General features: G+C 35.2%; 1 protein-coding gene and 1 long non-coding RNA gene across 2 annotated transcripts in view; both read right to left on the bottom strand.

Annotated features, from left to right (window-relative positions):
• The window catches only part of LOC118765970, a 32,533-nt gene extending 11,021 nt beyond the window's left edge, over window positions 1-21,512 (bottom strand). Inside the window, exons 1-2 of the long non-coding RNA XR_005001882.1 lie at window positions 21,474-21,512; window positions 17,831-17,835 (exon numbers count right to left, since the gene is read on the bottom strand). This is a non-coding gene — a long non-coding RNA (uncharacterized LOC118765970). The remainder of the gene's footprint in view (window positions 1-17,830; window positions 17,836-21,473) is intronic.
• Window positions 1-22,076, bottom strand: part of LOC115219258 — a 568,773-nt gene that overhangs the window by 285,969 nt on the left and 260,728 nt on the right. The window lies entirely within an intron of this gene.

Genomic DNA, 22,076 nt, shown 5'->3' with positions numbered 1-22,076 from the left:
TTACATCGACCCCAGTACGTAACTGGTACTTAATTTATCGACCCCGAAAGGATGAAAGGCAAAGTTGACCTCTGCGGGATTTGAACTCATAACGTAACGGCAGACGAAATACGGCTACGCATTTCGTCCGGCGTGCTAACGTTTCAGCCAGATAATATTACAACACACACGCGCACACACATATGAATTATATCAAGTTTGAGATGTGAACCGGTTTATTCAAACATAAATACACTGCAATATCCGACTGAGTTTTTTCCCCTTAGGTCAATAGACGAAGAATCCCATATCAAAATTTGATGGGAAAACCATAAAAGTTTTCTTAGACTGTATTTTTCATTTCGACACCCTGTATTTCTAAGAGTTTCAGGGGGTCGAAATGTTGTTGGTGTTTAGTGTCGAAAATGTTCAGGTTTGTGAGTTTTTCTAATTGTCGCGCATTTATTTTTGCGGCTCAGAACTATCCCCCCAAAATGGGAATTTCCATTTTGAGTCACTCTCAGGGGTTGAGAATTGATATTTACTGTGTTTTTAAATGCTGTAATTTTACATTTCTATACTCAATATTAGGTCTATTTAGAATATATATAGTTTTATATAGTTTCAATCTAGTGATAAAACGTTATTCTGATTCAAAAATCAAAAATCAAGAACAAAACAAATTTTTCACTTTGTCTTGTTTTTTACCTTCTTTCGTCGCACAAGAAAACAGGCTTTTCAGTAAGTGGATTTATGTGTTCTGTTTAGATTTTAGACCTTACTGTAAGATTAGAGAAGATGGAGTGCTCATCAACTCTCGTTATTAAGTAATAGTTGCCTAAATTTAATTTTTCTTATTAAAAATAGCCTCAAAGACGTAGATTTTTGTAATTTTCTTTCCACGGCTGAGTTAAAAGAATTGATCATTAATGTCTGGGGAACTTGAGATAGTGGGGATAAAAGAAACATACTTTCCAAAGAATGGTATCAAAGCTATTTGGAATGATGGGCCCACAAAAATATAAAGGAAATTCAATGTTTCAAAGATTTCGGAAATTTACTAAAACTTTAAATGTCCATAAGATCTGACTGGGGCAAAACTTTCAGAAATTATTCCTCTCGTGGATATTAACAAATGCTGTAGATTTCAAGAAAATTTAAGAACTTTCGCGAAAGAAACCTTGTTGAATTTCACTTTTAGTATTCTTAGAGAAACCTATCAAATTTCACATTATAACAAGTTTTCACCTCAGTATGGAATGAAAACACGGAATTATATTTCAAATTTTCCTCAAATTATTTGGTCATGGTTTAATTCCACTCATATTACTCCTACGGAGGCCGATATCTTCACGAACCAACGCATTGAACCTCAACATAGTCGTTCGATTAGCTAGAAACAGCAATTAAGATCCCGATCAAGTCTCAATCTAGAGAAGGATGTATTGGGTGATGTTTTTTTGAATGGGGTAATCATTGTTGAAATGCCTTTCCTCACCACGTCTGACCTGAAGGGCTAAACAATAACTTTTCTTCAGAAACCTACGAATAAAGATATTAAGGGTTCGGTGGACCTGCCACATCTAACAGCCTTCAAATCATGTGCTATAGTTTTAATCATACACTGCAGTTTTAAAAATGTAGTTCTAGATAAAACCTGGGAAGTCTTTGATCGTAGATATACTCAGTCAAGGTAGAGCTAGGGGCTAAATTAGAAAAAAAAAAACGACCTCTTGTTGTTATGTCAACCGTAACACCGTATAATTTTAATTCTAAACTGGTTTACGCTGCATATACCGCCAAGCATTAAAATATTTACTTACTTCACCTTCTGCACTTAAGTAACAATATATTGATTCGATATTTTAATTTAGCACATTCCAAAACAATACAAACACAACAGTTTCCAGGTCTCTTGTGAAAATGTGTTCATTCAGTCAAGAATGAAATTTGCATAACTGATTCGGGTCTTTGAAAACCCTGCTATAAAGCAATTATCACGTTATAATAATAAAACAACGTATAAAATAACTATAGCACATTAAAAAACAAACAAACAATTAAATAAAGTAGAAATCACAAACATTCAATTAATATTTTTTAATTATCCAGTGCAGAGTTGCAGATATTTAGCGATGTAATTTGAAATATATCTCAGTATATTACATGAGCAGAGATTAAAAGGCTAAAGATGCAATAAATGATTTAAGCATTCCAATTGTATTCCTATTATATTTTGACATTTTCTATTTTTAGGCCTATCGATTACTTGTGATATTCATTTTTCGAAATCTACTTCTAATACACAGAGGCGCGCGCATACATACATATACGTACATACGCTGATACATATATGTGTAGCTGGCAGACACGTTAGCGCGCCAGGCGAAATGCTTAGCGGTATTTCGTCTGTCATTACGTTCTGAGTTCAAATTCCGCCGAGGTCGACTTTGCCTTTCATCCTTTCGGGGTTGATAAATAAATACCAGTTTCGCACTGGAGTCGATGTAATCGACTTAATCCCTTTGTCTGTCCTTGTTTGTCCCCTCTATGTTTAGCCCCTTGTGGGCAATAAAGAAATATATATATATTAACATATATAAACGCATATGTTCACAAATATACGGGGTGCGTTCAAAATGTACCCGATATTTTTTTCGTCAAAAACTAAAGAATTTTACCATGTGGGAAAAATCCTTTGGGTGAGAAGTGACGCCACCCTTCTTGCGCATACATGAAACCTTTCGCGTTGGTAGGCTGCGTCAGTTCCTGGCTGTTACGCCTAGAGTACAGACGTGTACTGCGCACTCCGATTTTCGTTTTCACCGAACGCATCAAGTAGAAATATTACACCAAGTTTTGCCAAAATCCTGATGATACCCAAATTCATACCATCCAGAAGATGCAGTCTTAGATCAAGAAGTAGTACAAACGCATCAAACATGGCCGCATCTCAGTAGAGAGCAAGGCACACTGAAGCAGGAGCCGAAACAAGGAGCCGATCGAGAATCTCAGCAAATTGTCATGGAAAACCGCCTAGTAACAACACGGGAAATTGTACACGAAGTAGAAATAAGAACAGTATCAATGTATTCCATTTTAACGGAGGATTTGTGCATGCGGAGAATGTCGGCGAATTTCTTCCCCAAGGCACTGGCGGAGCAGCAGAAACAAACTCACGTAGAAGTAGTTCAGGACATGATAGACTGTGCAAAGTATGACCCAAACTTCACGAAGACCATCGTCACTGATGATGGTACATGCGTTTATGGTCTCTGTTCGATGCGTTCGGTCATCTTGCTGCGTGAAACCGAAAATCTGATGAGCGTGCATGACACGTTTGTACTCTAGGTGTAACAACCAGAAGTGATGAAGCCTACAAGCGCGATAATTTTCCCGTGTGCGCAGGAAAGGTGGAGGTAATCAAGGCGGCGAGCTGGCAGAAACGTTAGCACGCCGGGCGAAATGCTTAGCGGTATTTCGTCTGCCGTTACGTTCTGAGTTCAAATTCCGCCGAGGTCGACTTTGCCTTTCATCCTTTCGGGGTCGATAAATTAAGTACCAGTTACGCACTGGGGTCGATATAATCGACTTAATCTGTTTGTCTGTCCTTGTTTGTCCTCTCTGTGTTTAGCCCCTTGTGGGTAGTAAAGAAATAGGTATTTCGTCTGCCGTTATGTTCTGAGTTCAAATTCCGCCGAGGTCGACTTTGCCTTTCATCCTTTCGGGGTCGATTAAATAAGTACCAGTTACGCACTGGGGTCAATGTAATCGACTTAATCCGTGTGTCTGTTCTTGTTTGTCCCCTCTGTGTTTAGCCCCTTGTGGATAGTAAAGAAATAGGAAGGGTGGAGGTAATCCTCTACTCAAAGTATTGTTTAGACAATACATAAAGCTATAGATATTACCATATTGGGTTTTACGTTTAAAAGCAAAATAAAGTACAGAAAATTTACGCTTAAAAATAAAATAAAAGGAAGAATTCGAGTATAATATAAAGAAGTGCTGTAAGTATAAAGTTATATATTTGTAAATTATTTCACTATAAATATGTCTAAGGACATATTTATCCATAATAAATATAGAGACCAAATAGTATCAAGGATAGACTAAGACTACATAAAATAGATGCAATTGAAATGAAAGCAAACTATTATCTGATACGTGTAGAACATATAGATCTATGGTAAAATGCGAGCGCTTTCTGCAATCGATATTTACAAAAGACTATTTTATCTCATTGTCGATTCAGAAGGTGGTTGTTACCCTCGCATTATACTTCAATAAATCCTTTCTTATAGAGATCACATAGAAAACGACTACCTTGGTAAGGCCTTCTAGTTTCAATAGTAGTCCAAGTAACATTATAAGAAATGGTATTGTCCTTGGGATTCTATATAAAATTTGCTGATCAATTGACATTTTGCATTTGACAGAAGAAAGTGAACTAAATAACGTTTTTTAAAGTCTGATGAAGATTCAATATATACTCTTGTTAAATTATGTGTCTATTATGCACGGTGCGTCTATGAACGATATTATATCTCAGGTAGAAAACGTTCAAAAAGCATGTATTAGGTCATGTTAAATTTTTATATCGCCAGTCTTGTTATTATTATTACCCTCAGTAATGTTTGTATAGACAATCCTATTATTAACAATACATATGCTTATTGCTATTGCTATTAACGTGAATATGACCATCCTGACTATTAAAATGAATAGTCAAGTTACTACCGCTTTTTTATTTACATAGATAATGTATTAGGGCAAGATAAATTCTGGAGTGCATTTCTATTATTCGTATTTCCACTCTGAAATTTAATTTCAGTTACGTGAAATTGCAGTATTAAAGAATCATGCTACGAGTAATGGAGCTGTTATCATTAATACTAATATCACCATTATTGTCACCAATCTCAGTATCATCGTCATAACCCCTACTAATATCGTAATCATGATTCTGGTTATTATTCATGTTCTTATATTATTGCCAATCTTCTTGTAATCTATGTTGCATTCTATTTATATTATTATTATTATTATTATTATTATATTATTATTATTATTATTATTATTATTATTTAAAAAAAATTTTTTTTTTCTTCTTCTAATTTTCTTCCATTTCTTTGCCGAGTGTTTTCGTACACCCAGGGCAGAGAAGCTCATTGTATGCATTCCCATATTACACACGCAAATTCACAGGTAAAATATGTATTAAATAAATAAATAAATAATTAAATTCATGAATTGATGTTGTTTTCACAGCGATAATGCTCTTCTCAGAAGATGAGTCGTTCCAGTTAACAAGATTTTTTAGCACTTCCTGTAGGGATGGTAAGTCTGGTATCATTTTCAAATAGGTTTCAGTACCTTTTTTTTTTATCCTTACTAGAGATCATACAGTCACTGGGACTGTAGTCGCCTTGAGATGTCACATTTTTTCAATTTCTATTAGCAAGTCTTTATATTTACTGATCTTGGAAAATTCTTTCGCCGCTATATTGCGATCGCAAGGAATACTCATGTCAATTTATAAACATACCTATTTTGTCTGATCTTTTATAATAATATCCGGTTTATTTGCTTTTATAGTTTTGTCGGTATGTACGGGGAAGTCCCAGAGAATCGACACATTTTCTCCCTCAGTCACAGCTTCAGGATGGTGTTTATACCATTTGTCAGCAGTTTTGATTTTATAATGCCGACATATGTGTAAATACTGGCCGACCCTGTCATATCTTGCTTTATTATTATTATTATTATTATTATTATTATTATTATTATTATTATTATTATTATTATTATTATTATTATTCTATGTTTGACTTTTGCTTTATATTTGTATCAGTTGGCTCCAAGTCTCACCCAGAGACCTCAAGAGACAACAGGTTGGAAGTTCATGTTGTTGTTATGCCTAGTGTGGCATATATTTGGTTTTGTATTTAGTGTTGTACTAGTGAATGTCTAAAAAAAAAAGGAAATTATGTTTGTTTTAAAACTTGAGATTACATAGAAAGTATTTTGCGTAGGATATGAACATGATCTCTGACAACTATATCTGGCCTATTGGCCTTAATTTCTCTATCTGTGTGTATTGGCATATCCCAGAGTATGGTTAGTTAGTTAGTTAGTTAGTTAATTTGGCTCAAAAGCAAAGAGCAAGGCCATGTAGGGGGACATGGAGTTAAGTACAAGGTGGTGTTCATGTAAAGAGTTCAGGCCACTTGAGGTCCAGGGAGGCTTTGAACAAAGCGGTCGTCGGCATCTTCACCATCTCGTCTGGCAGCTTGTTCCACGGATCCGCAACCCGGACGGAGAAAGCTCCTCTCCTTCGATTGAGATGAAATCGTCGCAGGTAGAGCTTTTCGGAATGACCCCGCAGCCGACGCTCCGGAGCAGGAGTGAAGAACAGCTCTTTCGAGAGGTTACACTTCCCGCTTATGATGTTGTGGGCGAGAATGAGATCACCACGGCGGCGGCGTTTTTCAAGAGAACAAAGGTCGAGCGTCCTCAGCCTTCTTCGTAGGACAAATTTTTGAGACCATGAACCATGCGGGTAGCCAGCCTCTGGACTCTTTCGAGGTGCTGTATGTCTTTGAGGAGATAAGGAGAAGAGGCTTGAATCCCATACTCCAATATGGGTCTCACCAGCGTGACATAGAGTGGCAGGAATATGGCTGCTGTGAGCATTCCGAATGACCGTCGAATCAAAAACAGAATTCCGCGCGCTTTGTTGGCAGCATGGACGCACTGGGCCGAAGGCGAAAAGGAGGAATCCACCAAGATACCCAGGTCCTTTACCTGATCGGTCCTCTCCAGCAGCAGACGACCCGGCTCGAAATCAAGTTGAGTTGCAGGAGTAGAGCCGACAGGCAGATGACAGCACTTTGACACGTTCAGACATAGTTGCTTTCTCATTTTCTGTGACCTTTTCTGGCGTGTGCCTATACCATCTTTTTTCTGTTGTTATTCCATAGTGTTGGCATAGCTTCCAGTGTATGTAGGTACCAGCTCTGTCATGTCTGTAAGTATATTTCTTTCTTAGCCAGGACTGGGCAGTCAGAGATAATATGATTTATTGTTTCTTGTCCATCTCCACATATTCTGCAGTTACTTGTTATGTTTCTTTTCATTATATGTTTTTGGTAATTTCTGGTGGGGTGGTGCAATTAAAAATTTCTGGTGCTGCAATTAAAAATCCCTCCGTCTCTGCTTTGAGTCCTGAGCTTCTCAACCATTGCTGGGATTTTTTCTGTTTATTTCTATAGCATTTAGTATTTGCCATGAAGGGGCTTTTCTAGCCATCGTTTTATCATGGTCCGTTGCTGGTCTAGTTTTAGTTTGGTTTTCAATTGTTTTATAGCTTTTCTTCTTCTTCTTCTTCTTCTTCTTCTTCTTCTTCTTCTTCTTCTTCTTCTTCTTCTTCTTCTTCTTCTTCTTCTTCTTCTTCTTCTTCTTCTCATCTGTTAGGTAGTATGATTTCTTGTTTGTATTTGTCAGCTACCTTAAATACTGAGAACAGTTTTTAGTTTTGCTCGTGTTTTGCGGCTATTTGTATCAGTTTTCCTTGCTTCTGAAATAGGTATTTTTGCAGTCCTATGCTGGTTATTTTATAATAATTTTCCAGCTGTATAAGGCCTCTACCACCTTCTATACGTTGTATATATAGCCTTTTTATGCCAGTTTTTGGGTGGTGCATCCTAGATTCTGTTATTATTTTTCTTAATTTCCTGTCTATTTAGGTTAGTTCACTTATATCATTATTATTATTATTATTATATTATTATTATTATTATTATTATATTATTATTATTATCATCACGATAATTATCACTATTCTTATTAGTAAAGTCTTTTATGCCAAGATTACATCTGTTAGAGGTGGAAATAATTGATAAGAAATTATGGTGTAGTAGAGTGGATAATTGGATAATTTTTTTAGTTAATATGTTAAATCTCGAGTGATATTTAGAGGTTGGAAATTAGACTTTGGAATAATGAAAAATAATTTCGGCATGATTTAACGCGTAAGTAGACCAGCGGTCTAAATTATAGAACCCCACATTTCTTATTCCTACTATGCCCTCGTTGACATTTTTGGATAAGTGTAGACATCTTACTAACGACGTATTGTTCTTCCCTGAGCAGTCAATATTAAAATTACTCACATGCAGAAACGGGATAGACATTTAGTTGTCCGCAATATTTCGTATAAGAAAGATTTATTTCACCGGATGATCTATTGAGAGTGAAAATTAGACGAATCTGAATTATTAGTATTAGACATATTAAGTGAATTAGGATTGGCTATTGTTGGCATATTGTGTGGAATTAATAATGTTAAGAATATTCTGAACTTTGTGTCCGGTATGTACTTTATTTCATCAGAGACCCCCCCCACCAGCAAGCAAAGCTTGATTATTATAGTGAGCGTGGCTATCGAATATATCTTCATTAGCGGAGAAGGTAGAGATTCTAACAGATATACTATTTATTGTATCAATAAAGACAGATCTATAGCGGTTAACGTCAACATTCATATATTTGTTAGTTTAATCAAAGGGATAGTATAACGATGAGTTTAAATCTAAAGTGATTACCCCCCCTCCCAATTAGCTATTTTACATCTAGTGTCGAAATTTATTGATAGATTATAAATGCTGAAAAATGTGTAAAACCTTTTTAACATGATCCAAACCAGATTTAGAAATCCCTGTGACAAATGGAAGAGCATCATCTCTATAAAGACCACACCTATAATTTTAAAAATGTAACTGGAGTTGAAATAAAAAAATTATCAGTAACTTGTACAGAATTAGACAATACCATTGTTATATCAAATATCATTATTTGACATTCTACACCATGTCTTATTCAAAGAAATAAAGGTTAATATCTAAAGGAAAGCAGTATTAGTTTCCAAGCAAAATCAGAGAAACAAAGGAATAATAGCTGCTAATGTATAACTGCAAGAATGAGGAATTATTTTTATTTTGGAAGAGACAGAAAATTATTATCTCACCTGTATTCGATCAAAGGTTAATCATAAGTTTTTCCTTAACTATCTGAAACAGTTTCACTAATTCAAGGTCGGATTTAGTGGGCCAAATGATTCTTATAGAATGTTTGATGATGAAGTCAGCCTTGTGATCTTTCAAACTAAAGTAAGGGGGTCTATGGTTGAGTCTTGTCCTCAACTTATAATTTTCTAACGATTTCACAATACTGGTGATTGATTTAATTCAGAAGTGATTGATCCACAGTCTTGTAGTTTTCACTCAGTTCCTTAGCTATAAAGGTGCGATATTATTTCGCAGAAAGAGCACATAATTGCCGGTCTTGTCGAAGAAATTATGTAGATTAGGTAACAGTTTAACATTTAGATACAATTATAGATAATTCCTTTTGGTAAGCATTCACATGTTTAGAAAATTTAATGTTCTTCACCATATTTAATAGATCAAATTCGAAAAGTGATTATACGGAGAATTTTTTATACGATTCAAGATTAAACGAATTACTATATTCATAGAAAAAAGCATGCACCTGCATCCGTCTTATTACGTCATTAGTTTTCGTGAAAGAAGTATCAAGTAAGTATTCGAAGATGGAATAGGGATTCTGCTAGAAATCTAGCTAAGCCTCCCTCAAACTCTTTTTTCGATCTTACCTATATAGATATATATATGTGAACCAACTTCTATGTTTTTAGTAGCGGTGATACAAATATAACCCAAATCTTCCTCAAATTACATCCCACTGTTTTTATATATGTATAAACGCGGGTTGGAGTCACTGTATGGTATCTCTGCTTGATCGAAATAACAGTAAGTCACCTCTGAAATAATATCTTACTGTCTTATGTAATTTTCATATAATACCAGCTTATATTTTGGTCACGTCAGTGAGTCCTCCTTCTTTTTCTGTCACGGTATAGGTACATATAAAGTTATCGGGTTTTAGAATGGTAAAAGACCCAATAAATTTAGATATAAAAATAAATATTACAATAAAGATATATAATACATACATACAGCAACAGTTCCTAGTAAGATGGCTGTACAAAGAAAATTGCAGTGATGTACTTACCTGCAAGAGAAAGAAACAATTGATACAGATTAGCCAACAATAATGAAACAAAAAATTGGACTAAGTAGAAGAAAGGCATTAAAATAATTTGAACAATTTTCGATTGCATTACTACATTCTCTACAATTTTTTATTCACTTCAGTAATATCAACCCGACACCAATTTGCTATTAATCTTTCAAAGTTATATATCAGGTGATCAATTTGAGAAATTATGAATGCATTGGAGAAAAAAACATATGTATAGAACTAAATAATGCATCTTTCTGGTTGTAAAACCAATACATTTTAAGCACTATTCGATGTAAATAATTACAGCTGGTAAAATCACACACACGCACGCACGCACGCCCACACACATATACGCGTATATGTGTACATGCGCACATGCATTTGTACACGCATGTCTGTATGTGTATATGTGTGTGCGCGCGCACACACCCACACACAATTTTAGAGACTCGTGTTCAGGCAGAATCAGTGTGTGAAAAGACATGACTTGTAAAATCTTACTGTCTTCCGAACAGTTTCTGTCTAATCCATTTCACTGTGAAGATTGGACCGTTTCAAAGAAATTGTAAATCTCATACATCCAAGATGCCACATAGTGAGGTCGAATACAGATCCTCATGATCGCAAACTGAACTTCTCAACCTGTCAGCCATCGTATGTGTGTGTGTGTGTGTGTGTGTGTGTGTGTGTGTGTGTGTGCGTGTATGAGTGTGTGTGTGTATGTGTACATACACAGATGTACCCTGCTCCACACATACATAAATGTACACATACTCACACACACACAAACACCCGCACCCACAACCTCACACCCACACCCACAACCCCACACCCACCCACAAATACACATAAAAGATCATTAAGTAATTATATGTGGCATCAAAACATTTGTAAATATGTTACATAAACATAAATATTAAAACTAGCTTAAAAGCTGCTCGATAGGGCTTTTAAGCCACTGACCCCGAATGGGAAGATCTGAAAACAGATCTCAGACTTATTTTGGAGAATTTGTTACAATTCCTTTCTCCAGAGCCATATCTCAATGATGATCATATTTGTCTCAAAGAAAATCACGTAAAACAAGTTATCAAAAATAATCGCTGGATATCGCAATTAATTTCGATTATTCATAAAATTTATTTCAAAGTTATAAAAATTGTTATCGTACAAAAAAATTCGTCGCAAAAAATCACGTAAAAAAATCGCCGAAAACAATCGCAGTACTGAAAACTTGAGAATCCAAAATTTCAGTATTGCGGGTCCGGATTCAGTCCGGAATATTTTTAATTTACTCACATAATAAATATGGACATATGGAAGAAAAACAGTGAATTCTGCTCGTAGCGTGACGAGTGACAAATTTCATTTCATAGACGAACTGTGAACTAATGTCACATTTTAAGTGAAAGCATGCAAGGTGAACGTTTTCATCGTTAAAAATGCAACCAATCTGTTGGGTACCGATTGGATTTATGGGACCTCCCCATAAATCTCTATTGTAAAAACATAAACGGTTGTCCCTGTAAAAAGAGATCGACTCTTCAGAGAGGGTCGATAAAATAAGTACCAGTTGAACACCGGGGTCGATGTAATTGACTTGTCCCCTTCCCCAAACTGCCGCCCTTGTGACAAAATTTGAAACTATTATTATGATTACTAGTGTTTTTAGATAATGTTTACGTCTGTTAGAAGCCGCGATTCAGGGATCTATCACTAGCTGCAGTAGAGTTGGATATTCTTATAGGTGTTAAATATTGAATGATATTTGTTTTAAGGTTGGAAATTAGAGTCTAGAAAGTTGGCGAATTATTACAGTATCATTTAACTTGTAAGCTAATTAGAGACGTAAACCAGAGGATCTCGCGTTTCCTTATTCCTATCATGCCTTCTTCGACGTTTTAGATTAGGAAAAGAACCTTGAGAACATATTTCATTCTTACCTAGGTCGTCACAAGAAGAGACAGTGAGTAGATTGTCAGCATAAACATTAAGTTTAGGGAGAATGGGATTTATTTTAAGGGAATATCTATGTGAGCATTCATGTTATTATTAGCAATAACTTCTTTAATATAATTATTGGCAATAGGGTTGGCTATAGTTGACATATAGTGTATAGTTATCTTTATCATCATTTACTCGACCTGTGCGTTTCTTATAACCACAGGACTATTTTCCCATTCATGATGATAAACCGACAAATTCTATTACTATTATTGTTTGATAACTCTTTTAGAGCGAAACATATCTACGTGTTTCAACGATTGTTATTACTAAATTATATTATCCTTCATGTTTCGTTAATCTATACCCTAACAACTTGGTCATGTTATCACAGGTGGATGACGCTGTCAAATTGAATAATATTATCAATAAGGCATCGAAATTGTAATGATTTTTGGTCGATAACTGTTGAGAGATGAGCTTGTCTACGTACACTGCTCCCCCACCCGCCCCGGTTTTCGAATGGTCTTTTGTCGTTGTCCTGTGTTCACTTTTCAGTATAGGGAAATATTTTGTTGTAATTCCTGAAATACTATTGCAGATGCAAGTAGCAAGAAGTCTCAATATAAATAAGATAGTTTATTGCTATAATACATACAATGATATACAAATATAATTTCTACGAAGAAACATCTGAGAATAAAATCAATTTATATTTGTTGATAAACATATATTCATGTATACAATATATAAACGATATAGTCAGAAACACGCCTTGTTTGGAGATATTTGAATATCTGGTTCGATTTTACTTTCAAGTGTTTGTTTCTTCGTATTCGTTGCATTTATTTATGTGTGTACATGTGTGCGTGCGCCCGTGTGAGGGTGTATATATATATATATATATATATATATATATATATATATATATGTATGTATGTATGTATGTATGTATGTATGTATGTATGTATGTATATACATATGCATACATACATACATACATATATATATATAAATAATTCTTTTTGGGAATTGGATCTCGAAGTACATTTTAAGAAGTCGAAGGTTGCCCCCGTGTTTTGAGATCCAGTTCTAAGGAGGAACTATTTCGCGTCGTTTTGAAAGTTTATATATTTTTATGATATCAACAACACACACACACACACACACACACACACACACACACACACACATATATATATATATACTGAACCTTACAAAGTTCCTGACGATAAATTTGTCGTATTTACATACCGAAATTTACCGGTAAATAATTGTTGGTTACATGAAAAACCACAGAAAAATTATTTACCATTTTTATTATATATATATATATACATCCTTGAATAATATATGCATTTTTGTTTTCGTTTATTTTTTTTTATATAGACGTTAGTCAGATATACTTCAGTGGTTATTGTACTAATTGACCATCTTATATGTAATTAATTCCAGAGCACTCTCAGTGAATAAATACATCAATTTGATAATTTAATCTGTACCTTGTGAAGTTCACTTCTGTTTAATTAGTGCTTCCCTGCCCACATACATTTGAAGTGTTTGGTAATTATAATTTAAATTCTTATTGATATCGCTTTAATTATCTGAAGAAACTGGAATGAACAAACATGAAGATGTTTCCTCAATTAAATGCAAAAAGAGCAGTGGACTTATTCATATAAGAAAGTACGAACTATATTGAAGTCAAAGTGGATGATAACTTCTTTTATCGATAATTTGAAATTGTTTATCGAAAGCGACGGAACCATTTCAACTGTAACAGAGATACATTTTAAAAATTTTGTATTTGAGATAAGTGAGGAGTTATTAAGTTATAAATCTGTCTACACGAAATATTTTGCAGTAGAAGGAGCGAACGAAAGAGCTTCCATAATGTCACTGCTTTTACAAGCATCAACTCTCCTTCAAATCACACTCTAGTATTGTCTTTTAATGACGTAGAAACAGAAGGAAAGGCATCGCCCATGACCTTCTCGGGGATTCTAAGGTAGATTGCAAGAACTGATGCTCTAACACACCACAGTGTAAACTTCACTATAAGCACATATACACCTCGCTGAGATACAAATTTGGGCGGGATAATACATCTTATAAAAGGGATGTTACATTGGATATTGTATTCCTATATGTACGTCCGAATTTTTGATAACATGACCAAATCTTGCAGTAGAAATAATTGTATTCGTACTTGACTATTTTTCTGCGATCCAGCACTCACACCTTCAAATCAAATATAACATTCTCAAAATTTGGGTAACCCAAAGCTAATAATTATTAATTTAGAGATATTGTCCTCGGGAATAATCATTAAATAATGGTACTAAAACAGTACCAATTATTTGATTTCTTAGTAATTCTATTTTCCTACACCAATAAATGTATAGCCTGCTATATTTGGTTTTTGATTCATTCATCGCCCCTTCAGCAAATGCGCGGAAGGCTTTCACTGAGAAAGTTACAATATAACCGAGTAATATTAGGAATTCATACCTATCCCTACCGGAGATTGCTAACATAATTCAAAATTTGTAATTTGAGGGAGCCGTATTGTCGATTATACTGATTCCAGTGCTTCATTAGCATATTATTGACTCCAGATTAAAACCGTATTCGACCTTCTTAGGATTTGAACGAAAAAAGTAAACGGTCGTAACTAAATACTGGAAGGTATTTTTGCGGGCGCTTTTGTGGAAAAAATATATGATTTTTTTTATTAGTTGCATATTTATTTCTGTTACATTTTTGATTCTAACACTGCTCACGAAAGAATTGCACCTCAAAAATATTTTATGACTAAGTATATTATATAACCTGCGTATTCTATATAGCTGACATAAAAGAGAAACCGTGCAAACTAAGTTTTATATCATTCCTCGATGTTTTCATACAATTGTCAATTAACTCTATAGGTATACATATAACTTATTTAACTTGAGACGTTTGAAAGAAATTCTAGTTCACCGACTGTACGCCTTGGAAAGTCTTTTCAATGCGGGTGACCGATACCTTGTGAACAAAATTTAGTCGACGGAAACTATAAGGAAACTCGTGTCTAAATCTGCTGCATCGTGTAGCCATCTTTTATGTAAAATACATTGCTTCGTGATCCGATTAACAGAGAAGGATTAAATAAGTACCACACTATATTAAATAAGTAAGGTAGATAAGATTAACTAAAAAGCCTTGAAGGCCGCAATCTAGTGATTGAAAGATAAAAGAATACAAGATATAACTTATCTACATCTTATACAATTCTTTCCCTACCTCCCATATTAGTAGATATAGCCTACACCCTCGTTACTTCTGTATTTGTAAACACATTGTATAAAATTCAACTCTACATATTTGGAAACGCGCCATAATGTTATCCTCGTTTACATATCTATAACAGTCTATATCAAGAAGGCAATAACTAAATACAATACTTTTGAAAATAATTGAAATTATAAGTTACATTCTATCGATGCTCTTTTAGATTTGTAGATATTTCCGGTTGTTACTGATACAGATTTATCGGCCAAAATAATCTTCTTTTATTAGTTTACTGTTCGTGAGCCAATTTCAAACTTTTAACAGTGAAGTATCAAAAACAATCAGAGTGAAGCTAAATAGATATCCCCAAACACTTACCATAAATGCTCTAGAAATTAAAATAATAGTTCTTTACAAATAGGAGTATTAATCTTAATTGGTTGTTTTATTCCCATTTATCTCTCCCCCTCTCTCCTACAGCAATCTAGAACAACATTCTTTTATTTCAGTTTTCATTTATAATCTTACTACTTTGTCAAGAAGGATAGCTGCCTGAAACAGACTTTTCTTCTCTTACTGCAAGCTTACAAGGCTCTTTTGCGAAGCTCTTCTACGCGACTCTTCTACGAGACTCTTCTACAAATAGAAAATGCCTACTTCATACCAACGCAATTCATCATTAGAGTCCTTTAAATAAATATATTCAATTATCACATCCCGCCTCTACCCTATATATCTAAGGTCTTATGACGAAACAAAATAATATATCGGTTCTGGTGTACACATTACAGAATGGTACAAGTCTGATACTTAATTTTTGTTGATGCAATTAATTTTCATTGGTATAACTAATGATGTCATGCACACTGATACTTTTTCAGGCCATAATAATTTTATTAACGTGAAGCAAAATTATTCATAATTATTAATATTGATTTTTTTGTGTGGGGTAAGCGCAAAAGTTGCAACAGTAAAACAATGTTGTTGATCAAATTAATTGTTATCTCTTTCTCATATTTATAACAATTAATTTTAATAATATTGACACTTTGTCGAGAGTTTATCTTAACAAAAGAGATTCAGCATGCACTGAATGGGTTCACTGCCTAGTGCTGCAAGACCGGGATGGGAATTAGTGTTGCGAAGACTGAGGTGTTGGTTCTCTCGAGAAAGTCTTACCACAGCTCTCTGCATGTTAATAGAACATTGCTGAGACAAGTGGAGAAGTTTAAGCATTTCGAAGCCATATTGTCAAGCGACTGGAGGCAGGAGGCTGAACAGATCCAAGAACTGCAGATGCTGTCACAGTAATGCACCAGCTTCAGTACTCGCTCTTCAGATGATGATAGGTTGTAAAAAAGCCTGTGTGGTAGGGTAAGAGCAATATATGCTACCTCAGCTTTGGTTACGAAATCGTTTCTTTATTTTGTCGTTGGCATAGCTCTACTGTATATTAACTCCACAAAGGAAAGTATCAATATTTATGCCATTTTGGCTGTACATTGATAAAATGACTAGAGAGCCCGAAGAGAAAGTGTCAGTATTAGAATATCAACTTTAACGTCTGGTAAAAAGCAAGTAGTCACTTACCTCGCATTGCTAACCATTAGCTGATATTGTCAAAGTTATCTACCTTGCTTGTTACCTTAAGATTTTAAACAGCTAGAGGAGAAGTTTTGCTTTCTAAATGCAAGGATACTACCAATAAACCCAAGTTCTTTGAAATTACTAATTTCTTATTTGAGATTCTAGCGATCGTGAATTAAACATACCTTATGTATTTCTTTAATCTCAGAAAGTGAGAGAGAGAGAGAGAGAGAAAGAGAGAGAAGGGTGGTTAGGTCGATTACATTGACGCCAGTACTTAACTGGTATTTATCGACCCGAAAGGATGAAAGTCTAAGTGGACCTCAACCAACTCAGAACATAAAGACAGACAAAAATGCCACGAAGCATTTCGCCTGGCGTGCTAACGATTCTGCCAACTCGCCGCCCAAGAGAGAGGGTGAGAGAGAGAGAGAGAGAGAGAGAGAGAGAGAGAGAGAGTGAGTGAGTGAGAGAGAGAGAGATATATAGATATATATATATATATATAGATAGATAGATAGATAGAGAGAGAGAGAGAGAGAGAGAGATAGAGAATATCGATACAACTTTGCTACGAAGGTGGACTTTAAAGATGCTTAATAGAAGAAAAATGTCGCATCGTCGTAGATTAAAGTGGCGGATGGTAGAATTGTCAGCACCGAGACGGTGGAATTAGAACTTAGAACATAATGAATTACCTTCCATCCTTTTGAGGTCGATAAAATAAGGTACTAATCAAGTGCTGGGATCGATATAATCGACTTAATTCCCCCTCTTAAAATTGCTGGCTTTGTGCCAACATTTGGAACAATTGCTACTGCGGTAGATTAGAATGGCCCCTTTTTTTAGGGTACTAAATATAAACTGATGACTACTTCCTCCAAGATATTGCGGATTCCTTACTCTGTATCAATTAAAAGGTACGTCATTGTTTTGAAATTACTATGACTTGTGAGTAAAATGTTATTGTACAGTTGATATATTAACCTCAGGTCAGCCCTGATCGAGCTGACCTATGAGTAAAAACAATCCAGCCGTGACCATCCTGTTTTTATCCAATATACCGTAAACTCAGAACCGCACTGCCCATCTAGTGTGAGTTGAAGGAATTTGGCTGCTATTTCTAGTCGTCCGGGACAATCACTTGGTGATTACCTGATGCTAGGAAGGGTACACGGAACGGTTTAGAAGGGAACTAGAAATCAGTTTTGCAAGTCTATTTTACGTGCCTCCTTTACTTGTTTTCGGTTTTTCTGTTGTTGACGGCTTTTTTCTGGTTCCTTCGATACTGGCTCTTTGGTTCGCTTCAACCCGTGCAATTCTTTATTTTCTGCAAAAATTTCTTATTTACTTTCTGCCCGTTGTATTAAGAAATATAATTTCCGTTACCCAGTTATTTTTATTGTTTACTATCTTCTGCACCTGTGTATTTCTGTATACGCATATAACTATGCCTAGAAGGAAAGTGTCAAATTTGTCTACAATATCAAGGTCAGCCAAAAGAATGTCTCTGTCCACGGAAATAGAGACAGCTGCGGAAAGGGAAGCATACCAATAAACAAACAGACTGTGCACTACAAAAGCCAGAGTGATGAACCCAGATATGCACAGTGGACAAGGAATAGGATCTCCACTGCAGAACGAAGAGCAGTTGCAACAGCTCAGAGAAGGAACTTCTATGAAGCAGCTTTCAATTATGATCCAGCAGTTCACTATGCAGATGACATTAGAGTTTCCATTGGTGCAATGACAACTGAGTGCAGACATTGTAAAGCAAAGAAGTGGCTTGGAGAGACATCTGCACTGTGCTGCAGTAGTGGAAAGATTAAACTCCCTGCAATCCCCCAACCTCCAGAGCCATTGAAAAAACTGTTGTCATCAACTGACCAAGATTCCAAGCACTTCCGAAACAAAATTAGACAATGCAATTCTGCATTACATTTGGCATCATTTGGAGCCTCAAGTGATTTAACTGAGTTAGGTAGGATTCATGCAAACTCTCAAGATCAAGGATCAGATTTATCATTGGATTGGCTCTCTATTACGTCTGGCAAATGAATAACAAAAATCGGCCTTTCATTGTTTATAATTTGTACTTGTTTTTTTGTTACGAAATAAGCTGGACAAAACGTATTTTTGAATTACGTGTATTTATTTTATATAGATATATGACTTGAAAACTCTCTTTCAACATTACACTTAACGTCTATGTTCCATGCTGACATGGGTTGGATAGTTATTATTGTAGGAAGTTGGTATCTCAGCTACTAGCATCTGAGAGCGACGGCGTTTTTAAATTTCATTATTCTTTTTAACCTAGGCAACGCCGGGTATTTCTGCTAGTAAAATTATAATTTCATAATTTTCAGTCACTGAACTCATAAAACAAACAAAAAAAAAAGACAAAAAAAAACGAAGAAAAAAAAGAAACCAATTTCCTTTATTCCATGCACCCCACACTTAAATGCTATGTGTGAGTCATCGCACGTAGCTTAATTTTTTTCATTTCTGTTACTAAGAGTAAAGAAAGCTTTTATGAAAAGGGAAATTAAACAGGTTTGCGTAAAGTCGGGCAGCTTAGAGAGAAATCCTGATTTTACCTGCGTACATAAGCACGATAACAACATATACACCTACATACGCAAACATTTATACATACTCACACACACATACACACACACATACAGAAAATGAAAGGGAGAGGAGGTGAGGGAGAAAAGTCAAGGCATACATATCTGTCTGTGTGTCTTATCTATCTATCTATCTATCTATCTATCTATCTATCTATCTATCTATCTATCTATCTATCTATCTATCTATCTATCTATCTATCTATCTATCTATCTATCGATATATATATTAGGAAGAAAGACCCGTCCCATGACCCTTTAAAACTTCTGAAAGTGAGTCCGAATGTCCTGCAACAGAGTGGACACCGCTGATGGTGCCCAGTAGCCAAACGGTAGCAATGTTTAATTCCAGCGACGTTCGGGATTTTAACTCAGAACGCCAGATACTAGAATACAGCAAGACATCTATCTATCTATCTGTCCACAGGAGGAAGAAGAAAAAGGGTGAAAAATAGAACAACTACTAAATCGGACAAAACAGTGAGATATAGCACTCCCGACAACAAAACTCCCACACATAATAACAACACTACTACGTGATGTAGTGGCTTCATGCAGACATGGCGTGGATTCGATCCTCGATTGCCAAATTTCACTTAACCGTTCAACAGCACTTTTCTCACGGTAAAGCAATAGTTTTTCTGTGAGTGACTACCAGATGCCTTCGCTAAGCAGAATAATGTATTTGCCACTTGACTCTTCTAACCTCTTCTAGGCCACCAAAAGTTAGAATTGAGATAACAGGTACCATCAACGAAATCTATTGTTCTCAACAATATGTCTGTCTTCCTAACTTGGGATAGTCATAAATACTAGAATTTGGTTAGGCAAAAAACAGTTAGGATTTCGAAAAATTCACAAGATCCGAGGTTTTCGTCCATAACTTTCAAGAAAATAAAGATCTTTTAATGAAATTGTATATAAATATCTTTTCAAACAACATTCATTACGAATGCCTTATGTACCGAAGACCCCTGATTTTTATTCGGAAAAAGGTGGGGAACCCCAATAAATGCGTTTTTGAAGGTGAGATGCGAAATTGCATTAGATTGAAAATTCAAACAAGTTTGAAAAGAACAAGTTTGAAAGCGAAAATACTAAAGTTATAAAAATTAATGGTAACATAGTCTGAACAGGAGAGAGAAAACCACGTTAGTGTTTGTGTGTGTGTGAAACAAGTAAAATTATAATATTAAAACAAATTGTCTTTTACATATCTCTTAAAAATTACAGGATATATTAATCCCAGATTGTAGATTGCTGCATATTAGGCCACCGTAATTTATTCATCGGAAAAAAAGAAAAACATTTTCCTATAATTCCGGTTTCTCCCCCACCACCTTTTTTCCGAACAAAAATAAGGGGTTTGCGGTACATTAGGCATCAGTAATGCATGCCGTTTGAAAGGTATATGTATACAATTTCATTAAAAGGTATCCATTGTGAATTTTCCGAAATCCTCTCCCGACCCATTCAAAAAAGATTTTACCCACAAATTTCGTTATAATTGTAATGCACGCCGTTTGAAAGGTATTCATATAAAATTTCATTAAAAAAACAATAACATTTTCCTAAAAGTTATGAGGGAAAAACTCGGATCTTGTGAATTTTCTGAAGTCCTCTCCCACAACCCTCATTGCTTTCCGCTCATTTTTGTTTTCATATTCGGTTCCTAAACATTTTTTACACCTGTTGCTCTATTTTTTTTTATTTCGTTTCCGGGTAATAAATGTAAACATTAACCAACTTGATATGTGTGTGTGTGTGTGTGTGTGTTTAAAAGCAGAATAACGGCATATGAAGTGGCCAGCTCCCCCTTATATCAAATCCTCCCGTCGTTTTTAAATAAAAGGATACACTGGATGCAAAAAGAAAAAAAGAAAAACGAAATTCGTACGCCAAGTGAGTCCTGTATTATAGATTTGATTCATCAGGATTGTCTTAGATTAAAACAACAGATATTCATGTTCGCACATACACACACACATACACACACACACACACACACACACACACACAAACAAACAAAGACACACACAAAGTTTTAGTAAATAAAGTATTTACCCGAAAAGTTTACCAGGTGATTTGTAACCTTGCTTTGCCATATCGTTGAACGTGAACGAGTAGTTTACCAAGTAAAGTCTTCGCCGTAATAAATGCCGCTACACTGTGTCCCTGATCTTTCAAACTATTTGTAGTAGTCTAATGTAAGTAAGTGCTGAAATCTCTATCGTCAGCTGTCCTACTTCAGACCCGGCTAGGCAGGCTTGTTTGTATTTGCTCCACTTTGTCATTTGACAAATACTTTATAATATCGCTGACCTTCCTAATGACATTCTTCTTTACCAGAGGCACATAGATAAGTTTTTTTTTTATTGCTTTGGTAGTAATTTAGATTTATATTTTCTTTTCTGACTTTCACCTTTCCCCTCTCATTACTCGTTTTATATCCTTTCTTCCACTTTTCTCTCACACCCTTTTGACAGTAAACTTTTTTCATGAAAACAATAATCGCTGACAGCATGTTCCATCTCATTTATTTAAATTGCTTTATTGTAT

Source organism: Octopus sinensis, linkage group LG14 (genome assembly GCF_006345805.1).
Source record: "Octopus sinensis linkage group LG14, ASM634580v1, whole genome shotgun sequence".
Lineage (NCBI taxonomy): Eukaryota > Metazoa > Mollusca > Cephalopoda > Octopoda > Octopodidae > Octopus > Octopus sinensis.
The sequence above is the reverse complement of the archived record's forward strand: the minus strand, read 5'-3'. Positions and strand labels throughout refer to the sequence as shown.